The sequence below is a fragment of the Corapipo altera genome, unplaced genomic scaffold (assembly GCF_003945725.1).
Source record: "Corapipo altera isolate COAL_440 unplaced genomic scaffold, ASM394572v1 22, whole genome shotgun sequence".
Classification (NCBI taxonomy): Eukaryota; Metazoa; Chordata; class Aves; order Passeriformes; family Pipridae; genus Corapipo; species Corapipo altera.
In genome coordinates, this window is record NW_020884886.1 from 12,678,189 (window position 1) to 12,691,360 (window position 13,172).

Below are 13,172 nucleotides of genomic sequence, written 5' to 3' on the forward strand. Positions count from 1 at the left end.
GTGAGGTAAAAAGACTGGGAAACTTCCTTCCTGTTTCTAAAAGCATTGCTAATCTCTGATAGCACTTTTGGATTTGCAAAAACCAAATCAACCACATTATTTCAAGGTGTATGCACAGTATAATAAATTGGTATGGTATACCCCTGGAGACAATGAAAATTGCAAACCAACAAAACAAAATATAATATCAACATTACACATAAAAATTCTCATTCTAGAAAGCTATAAAAACCCAAGCAACTTTTAACCCAGTTATACTTTTTCAATAGTATCCACCATTAGAAAATACTAACCAGTGAATCAATAACATGGGAGGGAAAATGATAAAAAATTAATTAAACAAAATCTAACTATTTTTGTTTTCTGGTTCTCATTTTGTAAGTGTAAGTATAAGAAACGCCGATCCTTTGAGAGTACTGGTATTTCAGCATACTGACTTTTTAAAATCAGGTTATGTACTTTTACATCTAAGTGATGTTGCAACTGAAATCATGACACCATAGTTCATCGATTTTAGAACATATCTCTGAATTACAGAACCTGATGATTTTAAAAACAGAATGAGCTAATAAGTTAGTCTGTTAGATTCTGCAACAATCACATACTTGATATCACTCATCCTTTGGGAAGTGTTGTTTCCACCACAGAATCATAGAGTCATAGAATCATAGAACCAAACAGGTTGGAAAAGACCTCCAAGATCCTCAAGTCCAACCCTTGATCCAACACCACCGTGTTTACTAGACCATGGCACTAAGTGCTACATCCAGTCTCATCTTAAAAACCTCCAGACGGAAAATCCACCACTTCCCTGGGCAGCCCATTCCAATACCTGATTACTCCCTCTGTAAAGAATTTCTTCCTAATATTCAACCTAAACCTTCCCTGGTAGAGCTTAAGACTGTGCCCTCTTGTCTTACTGATAGTTGTCTGGGAGAAGTGATCAACCCCCACCTGGCCCCAACCTCCTTTCAGGTAGTTGTAGAGAGTGATGAGGTCTCCCCTGAGCCTCCTCTTCTCCAGGTTAAACAACCCCAGCTCCCTCAGCCTCTCCTCAGAAGACCTGTACTTGAGTCCCTTCACCAGTCTTGTTCCTCTTCTCTGGACCTGCTCCAGCACCTCAGTATCCTTCCTGAACTGAGTAAGTAATGGTATTTAGAGCACCAAACAAAATGAGAACATTTCTTCCAGAAAAAAACTCAGTATAAAATTTCTCAAGCTCTAAAGATGTTTTGCTTATGTGAATATGTACATGCCTACATCTCCATGTCCATAGTCCTTTTGATAGGATCACTTTCACTCTAATATGAAAAACTGTAGTACTCACAAAATCTGTACAAGATTTCTTTAAGATAGCTTTTGGAGTGAGTGGTTTTGAATGAGGCAACAGACATTGTGGTTCTGAAAAACAGACTCCTTGATGATTTTTCAGGGTAACAAGGTAAATAATATACTCTGTGCAACTATTGCCGGTACTTTTCTTCCTTTTTTACATGATGAGAAATCAAAAATCTGGACAAAATTGGGAGATATTCATTAACTTGCACAATAAATTCAGTGCATCAGCTAAAATGACTACTTACAGCTTTCCACCTACACTGTCATTTGAAATGCTATCAGAATAAACTTAATTTCAAGAGCAAAGATGCATATAATGAAATATTTCCTTCTGTTACAAATGATCATTAGTAATAATGTAGGCACCTTCATCTCGCTTAATATTCTCCTATTTATAATTATGCCTTTGTATATCTTTTGAACTATGCAACAATTAGTTTCCATCGTGTCAGTTGTAAAGATTCAAAATGGGCATGTTCTTGACTCAGTCAGCGATGCAACATCACACATTCAAATTTGCAAATACAGTTGGGTTCAAAAGGTAATCCAAGCCCAGGATGGCTGTACCATAATGCCCATAATCCTAAAGCTACAGTTACACATATTTTAAAAGTAACAAAAATATAGTTCTGCTGATGAAGATGTTCTTATGTTCGTATGTTTTTACCAGTGGAGTAGCTAGTAGAGGAATAATCACTATAAAAGTGTGATCTCAGGACTATATATGCAGTATTACCCCAAACTACTAATCCTGTCTGAGATGGTGATCTCTGATGGTAGTCTGCAAAATATTCGAAGGCTTTTAAACTGAGGAAGATAAATTTCAGCCCTATTCACAGCTATTGATAAATTTTTTGCACACAGAAATAAATAAAAAACATTCCTTCAGTAATTTATCCAATTTTAGTCAGATAAATGCTGTATCTGTTGTGCAGTGACACATGTTGCCTCTGAAGAACCTGTTAACTATAATTGTTTCAGTGACATAATCTAATTGGTCTGATGAGGAAAGTAGATACCTGGAATCATAGCTCAAATTTCATCAGTCAGTATATTTTGAAAGTTCTGCTTCTCTAACAGTGAAGCAGTTTGATATTGGAGTGCTTATGTGTCCCCCTTTCAAAATCTGTTGACTTTTTTCATGAGGTGTCATGAACCTGAAGTGAGAGGGATCCTGGTAAGAATGAATAAAGGTATCTTTTAATATCATTAAAAACATTTTAATGTCAAAAAACAAGACTTTATGCATTAGGTGCTTATTTCTATATGCACATTAGTGATGTCCATGGATGTCGACACGCCTATTATTTTCAATAGACTGAAGTTTACAAATATATTGCACATATGTAGTGAACTAAAATACAATAATTTTTTTCTAAGAATAGTTTTTTGTATGCACAGTGTTGTTATATTTCCTTGTAACTAAGGAAGATTGCAAGCCATAAATAAAACACTTTAAAGAAACTGATTTTTCTATGTCTTTACTGGAAAGATCTAATTCTTCAATTTAATTATTTTTTAACACTATAACTTTAATATTATGAGTGAATACAGGATGGGGGCAGAGTGGCTGGAAAGTGGTCCAGTGGAAAAGGACCTGGGGGTGCTGGTCGACAACCAGCTGAACGTGAGCCAGCAGGGTGTCCAGGTGGTCAAGAAGGCCAATGACGTCCTGGCCTGTATTAGTAGTAGTGTGACCAACAGGGCTGGGCACGTGATTCTTACCCTCTACTGGTGAGGTCACACCTCAAGTACTGTGTCTAGTTCTGGGCCCCTCAATTCAGGAAGGACATTGAGGTGCTGGAGTGTGTCTGGGGAAAGGCAGCGAAGCTGGTGAAGGGGGTTGTTCAGCCTGGAGAAGAGGAGGCTCAGGGGTGACCTTATCACTCTCTACAACTACCTGAAAGGAAGTTGTAGCCAGGTGGGACTTGACCTGTTCTCCCAGACAACTAGCAATAGGATGAAAAGACATGGTTTTAAGATGCTTCAAGTGAGGTTTAGGCTGGACATTAGGAAGAAATTCTTCAAAGGAAGGGTGATTAGATATAGGAATGGGCTGCCCAGGGAGGCGGCAGACTCACAGTCCCTGGAGGTGTTTTAAGGAAAGACTGGACACAGCACCTAGTGTCATGGTCTGGTTGACATGGTGGTGTTCAGTCATACATTGGACTTGGTGATCTCAGGGGTCTTTTCCAACCTAATTGATTCTGTGGTTCTGTGATTTCGTGAATAGAGAATGGCTGCAAGAAATTTACTTAAGTAGAGATTGTTGTAGTAAAGATCAGTAAAATAAGGTCTGAAAAGTAGAAGCTTACAAGGTGAGAAATATTTTAGAATAAAATATAAATATTGCCTCAACTGCAATAGTATAAATCCCAGGATTTAGCTATAAAGATATTTTTGGAATGGGAGATACAATGTAATTCCTCTTAAAAATAATAGTATGGTAATACAAAGATCCCAGAAGACAGATCTGTATAATAATAAAATACACTAAAAGTAAAAATCCATGACACAGCTGCTGAAACTTGGAGAACTCTATTATTCTATTTCTTTGTGAAATATCTCTTGTAAAAAAAAAAAAAAAAAAACACAAAAAAACCCACAAAAAACCCCCTTAAATACTGTGTATCTGTTGAGCTATGCCAAAAAAATGATTCCTAAGTGTGATGTGATGTGGACTCAAACCACACATCAGGAATCAACTGGCAGAATAACAAGTGGGGTTTTGTGCCAAAGAAGAACATTCAAGCAGATGTTTATTCTATGACAACTAACTGAGAATTACTTGAGTATAAAGAAAAGAGAACTACATAATGTTTTTATTGAATTTAAAACACATTTACTGGAGTGTGGCAAAAGAGTTTTTCTGCATCTTGGAGCATTACAGTATCCTACAAATCTAAGAGCAATTACTCCTGACTTTAATAAGAATGCATAAAGCACAAAGAAAATTATCAGCTCAATCTCTGATTGTTTTCTCCCCACACATTTCCTTTCACCTCAAGTAGTCAACCATATTTTATGAGTGCGTCTGAGTAGATAGCTTAAATAAAATTGTCATGTCTGATCTCTGCTTTCTAGACTGTATTAGCCCAGTAACTTTACCTTTTAGAGCCAACTCATCAAATCCTTGAAGAGAGTTTAAGGTTTGGATTTCAGATTAGAAAAAGACAAGGAAATGCTGTCTGGACAAAATGAAGACTCTAGATAGATAAAGGAGTAAATTTGAAGCAGAAACAGATTAACTGCTTCAAGTTAAAATGACTACATATAATAATGATATAAGAAAACAAGAGCCTTGACTTAAATGACTCAGTAAGATGAAAAAAGTAGGGAATATGTAAGATAAATCAAACCCACCATCTACAATGTAATACAAAAAGTTAAGCTTGTCATGCATTAGGAATATATATATCAATCTATGAGCGAAAGCATTTTGGTAGACTAAAAACTAGATACAGAATGCATGTTTTGGGACATTAAACCCTATAGTGCCTAGAGAAGTCAACATGCCTCAGCCTAATAGGGTGATTAAAACTCAATTCTTCCCACACTTAACAGAGAATCAGAAGACAAGCATTATAGCTGTTGTCACAGTTCTTTGTATTCTAGAAATTAGTGTGAGTCAGTATTGCAGAGAAATATGAACATTTTATTCTATTTTGAGCATATATGCTTGAAATACCATTGCATGCATATTTTGCATATTATGAGTGTGTTATTGGGGTTGTACGTACAGGCAGTTAATGATGCAGTGATAGAGCTTTTCAGGTAGTCACCCGTCACTGTTCATGACTACCCCCAAGTTCAAACAGTGGAATCTATGCATAATTAAGTACAGGTTCACTAAAATATAGTCAGAGAGACATGAGAAATACTCTTATTTTTGAATTTTAACAGTAATTTGGCTAAGAAAAACTGCTGTATTAAGACAAATGTAACCTGAATGCAAGGAAACAGGTGCAGCAAAGTGATGTAAGTTTATAACCAATACTGTTATAGATCTGCTGAAAATAGGGCTTTATTTTCCAAATGGCAAACATGCAAAATTAAAAACACCACTTAGGCAATTAAATAATCTTTTAGCTGAAAAAAATAGCCCCTTCAGTAAGACAAAAGCACAACGACCTGAAATTTGCACCAAGTTAAGAAATGAGGAGGAGTGAATCTAGGAGAAAAAATCCACAGACAAAAATAGAGAAATGATCACAATTAGGAATTTTGTTGGGAATAGGAAGAGAACCAACAAAGAAAGGTGAAATGGACTAATCAGCAACAAGAGCTGCTGTATTGGGTCTGGCTGAGCTGGAGTTCATTTCGCCACAGTAGCCCTCACAGTGCTGTGCTTTGCATTGGTAGCTAGAAGGGTATTGATAACATATCAGTGTTTTGGCTGCTGCTGAGCACAGCATCAGCACTGTAACATTCCTTCCTCAATTGAGGGCAAAATCCTGGGAGGGGACCCAAGTAGGCCAGCTGACCCAAACTGATCAAAGGGATATTCCAGACCATACGACATCAGCTCAGATATAAAAGCTGAGGCAAGGAGCAGGAAGGGGGACATTCATTGTCTCCAATGCCTGCCTGCTGAGGAACCGTCACACCTACTGAAGCCCTGTTGCTCGGGAGTGGTCGACCATTGCTGCTCATGGGAAGTAGAAAATAAATTGTGTTATCTTTTGCTTCACTTTTGTGCCTGCAAACTTTTGCTTTGCTTCTGCTTTAATAAACTGCCTTATCCCAAACCACAAGTTGTTTTCCATCTTACTCTCTCCCCTGTCCAGCTGGGAAGTGGAGTGATAGAGTGACTGGGTGGGCACCTGGCATCCAGCCAAGGTCAACCCACCACAGCTGCACAGTATTTTTTAGGTCTGAAGATTGGGTGAGGGTGGTGAGGAACAGGATGGTACGAGGAGGAAATTAAGAACAAAATATACAAAATAGAGGTTCAAGATAATCAAGATGTAGAATCTAAGCTAAACAAAATTATTGTTTCACTTTTCAGGAAGAAGCATTTTGGTAGCTGATTTGAATGAAGATGCAGAAATGGTAACTAATAAACTGCAGCAAGAATCAGATCTCAGAGTTTAACCTTTTCAGTAATCATAATTTTTTTCTACTCTAACACGTAACTACAAATCTGAGAGCAGATAATTTGTTTTTTTATTTTATTCTGCATGACTAAGGATAGTTCCACATGACACCAATAGTACATATGAATGAAGAAAAACATTATTTGAGCAAGCTTTGAGACAAAGAATAGATACAAGAGCTAAAAGTCTGAAGATAAAAGGAAAAAACAAATTCTGTAACAAGGATGCGATTATTATAGGATTCATTCCTCTTGAGAGGGAGATAAGTATTTGAACTGAGGGGTGGAAAGAAAAGTGAGCATAAATTGAAAGTTAATATATATAAGATGTATTTGGGAAAATTTCCTAAGTACCATGCGACTACAGTTTTGAGGTTTAAATCTTTACAAGTTACAAGCCTCTGAAGGCATGCCTAGAAATATTACTGGTTTTCAGGAAGAAGCTAGAAAGTTTTTAAAGAGAGACCATAAGAAAGAAAGTATGACTCTTCTGAATAACTCAATTGGAATACAAGTCTTCTACTTTTTATCTTTCTTCCCCAAAAGTGGTACCTTTTCATCCGTCTATTATTTCTGAGAAGTAAACACTATAACTAAACCGATGGGGTATAAAATAACTAAATATAAAATAGAACAGATTGAATCTGCATCACTTTATGATTCTTTTGAGAACACCACAAAAACTGTACTATTGATGTAAGGAAAAGTTTTTGTTCTGTGCCAAGAAACATGTGAATGGAAACTACAGTGTATGTGAAACTCGAAGGATAGAAGCCAGAGAATAATTAGCAACTGCAAAATCTTTCAGTACGGACAGTATTGAAAGTGACAAGATTAAATATAATTACTTCAAATGTAATAAAAATATTCCCTTTCCTACTATTTGGGGTGCAAGTAGAGCACTCTGATATTTCTATCCATTTCAGTACACTGATGAAGAAAGGTAGCAGATGCCATGACAGGGAACATCATGGTGGTGGACAAATCTACCAATAGCAAAGACATGACCCTCACAGAGAGCTGTTTATCTGTCTTACACCTCATAGTAAAGTTACCTCGTCAGCAGAAAGACACGATTTTAATAAAAACATGCATAGAAATATTTAAATAAAAATGGAAGAAAAGTATAATTCAGTTGTAATCAGTTCTTGGTTATTTCTGTACAAAGATTGTTCTTTTTTATGTAGCCTTTCCCTATAGATTAAAGGTATTTCTACATTCTTTGCATTTGAATCTAAGTCCAAAGTTTTTAACATTCTCAAAAGTAATGTTTTATTGTCAAGGGACTTGTGCTCATATAGGCTCGGCAGCTGATTTTCATTTGTTTTTTCTTTTTTTTAAATCCTATGAAAAAGTTCTAATGATAATAGCAACTATGATTACTGCAATCTAAAACTACAGATACTAGTCAAATAAGATATAAGATTTTTATACATAGGGAATTATATGGGTTGTCTAAGAAAGTACAACTTGATTTAATATTGCCTTTAGGTAAATATATCACTGTAGGAAACAATTGAATAGGAATGATTTTGGTACATAAGAACTTCATCAATGTTGCAAATGGCAACTTTTAATCAATTTGAAAAATTACACAGGACCTCAAGTAGTATAAAAGAGTTTCTGAATATGACAAATGACTTATCATTGTAACTTATAATGCTGTAGCCATTTGTAGAACAAATCTCTTTGGTGATATTACCTAAGCTTGGTAAGATGATGCTATATCTTGTTAATGCATGTCATTTTAACTAATTTTTGATAGAGTGTTTGTACAATATAGTAAGACAAATTAACACTTGGTCTCTAGTTACAGTTTTGGGAATTGTCTTTTAAGTGAAACTCTGGAACATGGCTCAAATTTTCTGCAAAGAAGTTATGTTGTTGAAAACATACATTTCCATTCATTTTCATTATTGTTATTAAGACCAGCAATACTGTAATTATGATGGATAACACAAACTCCCAAACACTTTAACATTTGTACCTGTGTATATATTATCTTGGGGTTCTGGATTCAAGGAGATCTTAAAATTTTAATAAATGCTTCCTCCATATTCCTACAATAAAAAATGTTTTTAATCAGGTTGTGAAAATCAAAAATTATAATGTAAGAAATGGAATAATCAAGAAGTTATATTGGTTTGTTATATCATTAATTTAGTTACAATTTGTTGTTAACAATAACAACAGTCAATCTAATTCTTATCTATGACTTCAGTTTAAGTGCAGGTTTTTATAAGATGCATTTTTCTGTATTTGCATAAGAATTCTAATTCATGTTTTAATTATTTATCAGGTACCTTATTTTCATTATGATCTATGCATTCCTTTGCTCTCCTGGTGCTTAATTCAAAGGTGATTTTAGTCACGATAGCCTCCCTTGTGTTCAGGAGGTAATAACTGTAATGATTTCCCCCTGCACAAAATACAAAGACATAGGGCCTGTTGCTTTCATGTGAATCTAGTTCCATCACTTAACTTTTGGATCCTGTAACATAAACATAATCAGAAAACAATCTTTTCTGCATCTGATGTTAAGTTCTATTTTAAAGAGGAAACTTATGAAAGAATACTGTGGAAAATTATTTTTTACAACATATTCTTATATAAATTGAAATAATTTTTTGTTTAGTTCTTGACTTTGGCATAATTCTGTATGAATTATCTGAGATAACTCCAGCACCCTTATTTTTACTGGATATCATAATATGATCAAAGTCTTAACATTTCCACAATCCTAAAAGCCATTAAAATTAAAAAAAAAAACAAAAAAAAAAAAACAAAAAAAAAACAACAACAACAAAACAAACCTGAAAGGTAGACTTCTGGTAGATACGTTGAGTGAATTAATCTGGCAACTTGGAAATTGCAGTACTCAAGAGGTTAATTAACACACATTAGAATTTCTCAATATACTGCAAGCTGAACAGAAGGAATAGTAGATTAATACTGATAAAGCCTCATGAGCTGAGTTAGGAAATATCTTACAAACACTAATGAGTAAAGTTATGAGTGACCGATCTTTGGTTGCTTAGAGACTTCTGGTTCCATCTAATTAACAACACAAGCTAATAAACAAGACACTTGTGCTCTGAAGGCTTGTTTTAAATCCATATTGGGATAATGTTAAAAAAACTGACCTCTCTCACTGTAGATAATTTCATATGGGAAGTCAGTGAATATAGGGCTTATTTTATGAACTACACATAAATTTTCTTACAAATGCAGAAAAAAAAAGATACAGATTTATCATGGAAAATATTTAGAAGAAACTGTTTTCCCTCAGTGTAGGATCCCAAAAACATAACATCAGCAGAGAAGGAGCTGATGAGATTATGTAGCAGGCTGTGAACAGCAGGAGCTGGGAGAAACTCCTTGCTCTGAGGACACTTCATCACAAGATCTATAAAAGTTCAACCTTGTGGATTAAGCCTGGCTCCAGCAGAAACAAGAAAGGACTTTTGAAATGATTTTATCAGACTGTGCCTAAACCCCTTTAATCCCTTTCCCCCTATGTAATCTTGGTTGAGAGAAATATTAACCTATTGGGTAAACTGCAGAAAAACTTGTGTAATTCCCTAATTAACATAGCTCATCCTCCTCATTAACATGTCCTTCCCCCAAGACCCTTATATTGCGAGGCACGTGTTCAGTAAAATATTCTAGTTTATTCCCTATACTGGGGTTGCATAGTGTTTGGACCCCCACTTCTCAATGTTTTAATATTTTTCCCCTGTTTAACAACTACTTCACCAGGACTATGCATTCCTGAGTTAAAAGAAATACTAGTGAGGAGGGAAAATTTTAAATATATAGAATTGTTGTTCTCCACCCTTCTGTCCCTCCAACTCATGTTGATTTCAGTGGGATTTTTAGACAGTCGGAGTGCCTAAAAACTAGGAAATGTACATTGAGGTGCTTGAAAATATATTTAAAACCTACTACTATACTTCTATTTATACCTTTTTTGACCTATATAGTTTGGAAGAACAGACACTTTAAGAGAATCATGTCCCTGTGTACAGTTTTGAAAAAGCAGAATATGAAACTTTATACCACTCATCATCATCTTAAAGCTTGTTTTAAGGATATTTCCCCATAAATATATATATATGCACAGAATATGCCTATATATATATATATATAAATATGTATTTAGGAAATTAAATAGAAAATGGGGTCATTGTCATGCCTAATCCCTCAAGTGAGACAGGAAAGGGACAAGTTGCCTGAAGTGAAGTTGTGTTCAAATGCTGACACTGGTGGGAAACTTCTAAACTGGAACTACAGAGTACTCAAAGCCTGAAAAGTTTCGGAACAAAACTTCCAAAATCATTTAAGAAATATATTAGCCTGACTTTGAGCTTCAAAACCCATTAGTTATTTATATTTTTAATGACACTTCTAATTCTGTTTTATATACATTCAACAAATTTATCTATGGTTCAGTTTGCATCAATTTCAGGATGAATAATAAAGTGGTGAAACATAACATATATCTACATTGACAGAAACATAACTCTTAATCTTACAATAAAACCATAATTATCTTGAAAGAAAGCAAAATTTATGCTATTACAGATTAAAATTGATCTACATATGTAAAGATATATGACGGACCGAAATGTAAGTTAAGAAGAAATGAAAAGATGTTAGAGAAAGGACTGAATGGTCTTTAAGGTGGTGAATACAAGAGTTTGAATGTTTAAATTCCTGTTTCTCGGACTTATTTACCTTGCAGATATACAAAATACGAGAATGGTTGGCTTCCCTACATTTGGAGTATAGAAAATATCTCTAAGCATGACAATAAAGGGAAAAAGTATTTGTTACAGAACTTTAAAATTGTGTTTGGCTCTGTGGAAGGCCTACTAAAAATTATGTGAATCATTCTGGATACTGAAGGAATATATGTCTATCTTAAATTTTTGGGAGTTGTTCCATTTAAATTTACCTTGATTCTGGCATTATTACACCAGCTGGTAAAAAGAGAAAGGTAGCAAAAATCAGATTGCTAAACCTCTCCTCACAGTTTTAAGTTTAAATAAGTGATATCACATCACATGTAGATACAGCAACGAGAGACATTTAACTTTTGAGGAGTTGAAAAAAACTGTACTTGTCAGTATCTCTGGAGGAATATGTTGGTGTCATACAGATTTTGTAAATTTAGCAAGCACAAATATGACAAGAAAGATGTTCTATAATAGAGTGAATCCATAGCAAAAAGCACCATGATCTGTGCCATTTCACAATGTTAAAATATTTCTCACCTTTTGTACACACTTTCCCATTTACGGGCTGTGTATTATATATTCAGACCAAATAATAATGTGTAGGTGTGCTATGCTAGTATTCATTTAATAAGTAACTTATTCACTAAATAAAAATAAATAGATACTTGTATTACATAAAATATTGTCTTATTTCAATTTGCCACCTTCAAGTGAACTGAAACCAAGAAAGCACCATCAGGATCAGCTGAAATCCCCCTTTCAAGAGGAGGGAAAACATCATAAGAATATGAAACAAGATGAAACAGAGAAGAAAGAAGTCCATTTCAGCTTCAATTGCTCCAGCAAAGGAGCTGTCAAATCTGATCACCTCGACCTCCACATTGAACGTTATCAAGGACTACAGACATCAATAACAGTAGCTCACAGCTAAATTACTATTTTTTAATTTTTTTTAAGACTGACAGCTTCATATTTGTAGTATAGTGATTCATAATACATAAAAATTAAACATTATCATGGAATTAGTAAAGCTTTCCTTTAAAGCAAAGAATGGCCTGTCTTACCAGTCTTCTAAACACCCTCATCACACTGATCTCAAAATTGATATAGATAAATATAGATGTAGAAATAGAGACAGAGAGATAGAGATAGATAAAGAGATACAGACTCAACTGCAACACAGTTACTTATACCCCTCAACTGCTGAAATAAATATAAAAAATTTGACCCATGAACATAAATATTGACTCATGGAGTCAAAAAGATGATTTTTCCTGAGATGATATTGTAACTTTTTTTTTTTTATTAATGTTTAGTAGATTCTTCTGTCAAATGTAAAACCACATATTGACTTTTAGAACAAAATAATTGGTATACAGCCAGCTTTGTTGCAACATTTCCAAGAAAAATAATAAAAACATTCCCCTGGTTGATCAAAATATAAATCCCCCATACACATGCACATGTAATGATAATAATCAGATACAATCCTCACTTCTATTCTTACTAACCGTAAGCTTATTTCTCTGAATAACTGTTAAATAAATAGCATTAGCTGAGAAGGTAACAACATTCATCAAGTTTGCAGATGGCGTTAAATGACACAGAACAGCTGATAACTTTCTGTTAAAGCTGAACACAAAGGGACCTGGACAGGATGGAGGAATCGGATGCCAGGAACGTTATGAAATCCAGCAAGAACAAATGCTAAGTCTTACTGGTGGAAAGAAAGATCACCTGGGAATGACATGGGCTGGAACCTCACCGGCTGAGGAGCAGCTTGTTTGAGAGCGATCAGATAGGGGGCAGGGGGGGTTGGTTGATAGCAGATTGGGCGTGAGCCAGCAGTGTGCCTTGGAAGCAAAGAAGGCCAAGAGTAACCAGGGCTGTACTAACATGGTCAGCAGGTGCAGGGGAATGATCATTCCCCTCTCCTCATTGGTCATTAGGCTGTCAGTTTTGTGACCCTCTACTGAGAAAAGTTATTGATTAACTGGAGT